Here is a 4,143-nt window from a genome sequence, read left to right on the forward strand (position 1 = left end):
CCTCAGGGTGCTCTTCAAGTAGCTTGGAGGTCCTTAATTTCTTCCCAAGTCCCTCAGTGTAACTGGAAGACCAACCTCAGGGACTCAGCCCACCTGGGAGACCTCTCTTCTGCAGGGCTCCCAGGTCAGCTGCGTTCCTTACAAGTCCCTAGGGGCTGTCAGAGTCTTAAAGTCTCTGGGGGCTCTGAAGGGAACCAGGAGGCACTGAGGAAGACAGTAAGGAGCTCCAAGTACCTGGAAGACCAACCTCAGGGAGTCCGCCCACCTGGGAGACCTTTCTTCTTCAGGTCTCCCAGTTGGGCTGAGTCCCTGAGGTGGTTCTTCCAGTAACTTGGAGAGCCCCCAGAGACTTGAAGACTCTGAAAGTCTCCCAGCCCTGCCTTTAAGGGCAGTGGTGGGCGTCGGGGGCAGGCCTGGACCCGATTGGCTCCCCCGGGGGGCAGGGGCCGGCCTGGCCCAATGGGGGCCCTGGAGGCCCCTGGGCTCCCTAGCCTAAGAGACTTGTGTGGGGACAGAAATTCAGCAAGGCTTTTTTGCCCCCACACAAGTCTCTTAGGCTAGGGAGCCCAGGGGCCTCCAGGGCCCCCATTGGCTCCCGGGGGGGGGTGTGTGGCCCAATGGGGGCCAGGCCTGGCCCCCACGCCCCCCACTGCCCTTAAAGGCAAGGTGGAGAGGCTTTAAGGCTCTGCAAGTCTCTGGGGGCTCTTCAGGGAACTTGGAGTCCCTCAGTTTCTTCCCAAGGAACTCCCAGTTACTTGGAGAACCACCTCAGGGACTCAGCTGAACTGGGAGAACTGAAGAAGAGAGGTCTCCCAGGGGGGCGGAGTCCCTGAGGTGGTTCTCCAAGTTACACTGAGGGACTTGGGAAGAAGTTAAGGGACTCCAAGTTCCCTGAAGAGCCCCCAGAGACTTGAAGAGCCTTAAAGCCTCTCAACCTTGCCTTTAAGGGCAGCAGGGGCAGGCCTCAGCCCAGACCCCCCCACTCCCCAGCCTCAGGGCTTTGGTGGGGGCACAAAAAAGCCCTGCCCAGCGGCTGCCCCCACACAAAGCCCTGAGGCCAAGGAGCGCTCGCTGCTCCCTCGTCGCCCCGGCCTTCCCCGCTGCCTCCCGGGCTGGAGCTGGGCTGCCAGGGCCCCTGCTCAAAGGAAGGGCCAACCTGGGGGCGAGGAGAAACAGCCCCTTGGGACAGGAGCTCTCACCTACTGCAGCGAGATGGCCCCGGCTGCCGGCTGCCCCCTCTCCGCTCCAGGGCTGCAGCCAGGAGCTCTTCCCCGAGCAGGGAGAACGCAGCCTTCGGCAAGCTGCGAGCAGGCGTGATCAGAGACCGCGCACAGAACACAGCACGTGGCACCTCGCCTCAGCTGGGGCTCGCGCCAAGCTTTATTGCCCAGAGCCCAAACACCTTCGCGCGGTGCCACCGTGCCCGAGTCCCACTTGGCGCTTCCTGGGGAGCAGGACGAGCTGGCAGGCGCAGGCCGCCTTCCTGCTGCGGCAGCTCCTGGAGGGGTGCGTGAAGGCCAAAGCCGGATTCTTGCTCCTTCGGGTGGTGAGGGGGGGGGGGGGGTCTCTTGAAAAGCAGGTCACTTCCTCAGTGCAGCTGGAGTCTGAAGCTGGGGCCCCAGAGAGCTGCGGGAGGGGTGGGCAAGAGACGAAAGAGCAGCTCTTGCCAGCAACCAGCACCTAGGAAAACAAAACAGAGCTCTTAAGAAAGAGCAGGAGCAGGCACTTTCCCTCTCTCAACACTCGGGCCCGACCCCGCGTCCCCCCTGGGGAGCGGGCGCTGGGGCTCTGCGCACTGCGGCTCTGCCTTCTGGCCTTCAGCGCATCCACAGAGCACGGCTCCTGCTGAAAACAGAGCAGAAACGCACACAACTAGTGGCCCCAAATATGAAAAAACAATACTACTACTAATAATAAAATAAATCAAAACCAGAGCCATAGCTTGTCTGGCACCTACCAGGCCTCAAAGGTCTCGGAAGGAGCCCGAGCGCCGCTGCTCTCTGCGCGCTGCCAGTGATGGGCAAAAAGCCTCTTCCTCCCATACGCAGCTCAGGCCCATTTCTCCTCCTCCTTCGTGTGCAAGGCGACAGCGCTGAACACCAAGAGGCCTGCCTTCAGGGAGAAGGCGCCGGCACAGTACAGAAATGCCGAGGGGACACATCGTTCCTACTGCGTGGGCTGCAGGGGACGCCCAGACACCTAGAAAAGGAGAGACCCTCTCTCGAGTCTGGCACTGCACCACAACACAGCAACAGCAGCTCTTGCACACAACTCACACTCCCTCTCCTCTTTAGTGCCCCTTGCTTCACTAAAAAGGCAAGGGAGCTCCAACAACTCCAAAAAGCAAAGCCAAAGAGAAGCAAGTCCAAAGTCCTCCAGCCCCTCCTACGCTCCAGTACACTGCAGCCCAGCCAGAGCTGTCCCAGAGAGCCCCTTCCCCTGGCACGAGACGTTCCCACCGGCCTTACCTGCGGAGAGGAGCCCCGGGGAGCGTAACCCAGTCGGTCATGACCTACTGGGAACTGAAACACCCCATAGCCCTCCGGCAGCGGGAGCTGCACGCCCCAGTTGCCCCCGCAGACAGACAAAGCGGCCACGTTGAGCTGAGCCAGGCAACAGAAAACACAACCGAGAAACACAACCGAGCTCTCAGTGAGCACGTCAGCTCTCAGCAGCCACAAAGGAAGCAGACAGAGATCTTGCAGAGACAGGACACAGCTCCCACTACGCTTCTCAGCTCCCCAGGCAGCTGAAACCCCAAAACAGCCTCGCCAGTAAAACACATCTTCTACTTATACGCTTCACAGGCAAGGAGATGGTTTTTCCCCCTGGCCAAATGATACGCTCCGATTCCACTTTCTACAGCAAAGGCTGAAAGCTCTGCACGGGCAGACAGACAGACAAGGAAGGACCCCGCGCCAGCGCCACCACACGCCGCTCCACCACCAGGCTCCAGCGGCTCCCACAGGGCTGGGAACCAGCCTGCCAACACCCGCCCCCGAAGAAAGCCCGAGGGAGGGCGGCAGCCGCGCTGGAAACCTGCCGCCCCCGGCAGCAGACGAGCCCCCGGCGGGGCGGGAAGCGCCACCCGGCCGCCTCGGGGCCGCCAGGGAAGCCCTTGCCCGAGCGCTGCCCCCTCCCCGGCGCTCCGGACAGCCCGGCTGCCGGCTGCCAACGCTCCCTCCTCCGGCGCCGCCCGCAGCCCGCCGGGCACTCGCTGCACGGGCCGGCAAACAGCGCCCGCAGACACCCAGCGCTCCGCTGCCGGCGCTCGCTCCTCCGCGGCGCCCGCCGGTGCTGCCAGCAGCTCGCGGCCGGCACCATCGCGCACGTCCCGCTCGGTCCCGCCGCGCTGCCAACGGCGCTGCCACAACCGTTGCGCGTTGCCCAGGCGAGAGCGACCGGCCGCCCCGACCGCCTCCCCGCGCCCGGCCCGGCCCCCCCGCCGCCCCCGAGCCCGGCTGCGCCACGACCCGCCGCGCGTCCCGCAGCCTGCCGCTCTCCAGCAGCGCCGCGCCACCGCACCAGACAGGACGCGACGCGACGCGACGGGACCCGGCCGCCGCCGCCAGGCGCCACCACACAGCCAGCCACCCCGCCGCCATCTTCGCCGCCGGCCGCTCGCTCCCCCCTCCCCCGGCCAGAGGCGGGAGCGGGGCGCCAATCAGCGGCGGGCGGCGCGCAGGCGCCCTCCAATGGCCGAGAGGCAGCTGGCCCGGCCGGCCAATCCCCGCGGCGGCCCGGGCGGAGGGCGGGAGGGAGCGGAGAGAGGCCGGAGATGGCGTCCGGCGGCCGTGGGCGCCGCCGAGCGGGCGGGCGGCGGGGCGGGGTCTGCCGGCGCCAGGGACGCGGTCCCCGCTGTCCCCCCTCAGTGTCCCCCTCGCTGTCCCCCCGTCCCCGCCAAGCTCGGGTGGGCCCTTGCCGGGCTCTATGGACTTCCATGGGCCTGCACGGGGCTCTGTGGACTCCTACAGAGCTGTTTGGGGCTGTATGGGCTTGTACACCCCCATGCTGAGCACATATGGGCCCGTGCCGAGCTCTGTGGGCTGGTACCTGAGAAAAAACTTCTTCACTGTGAGGGTGACAGAGCATTGGAACAGGTTGCCCAGAGAGGTGCTGGAGTCTCCTTCGCTGGAGATCTTC

The 4,143-nt window shown here is 65.2% G+C and overlaps 1 long non-coding RNA gene across 1 annotated transcript; it reads right to left on the bottom strand.

The window, feature by feature from the left end:
• Positions 1 to 1,333: 1,333 nt before the first annotated feature.
• LOC138067411 (uncharacterized) lies at positions 1,334 to 3,638 on the bottom strand. The gene is made up of 3 exons (XR_011141271.1): positions 3,526 to 3,638; positions 1,958 to 2,199; positions 1,334 to 1,680 (listed from the first exon to the last, which is right to left on the bottom strand). It is a non-coding gene; the product is annotated as an uncharacterized lncRNA (long non-coding RNA).
• Between the last annotated feature and the right edge of the window lie 505 nt (positions 3,639 to 4,143).

This window comes from Struthio camelus, chromosome 5, assembly GCF_040807025.1.
Source record: "Struthio camelus isolate bStrCam1 chromosome 5, bStrCam1.hap1, whole genome shotgun sequence".
Lineage (NCBI taxonomy): Eukaryota > Metazoa > Chordata > Aves > Struthioniformes > Struthionidae > Struthio > Struthio camelus.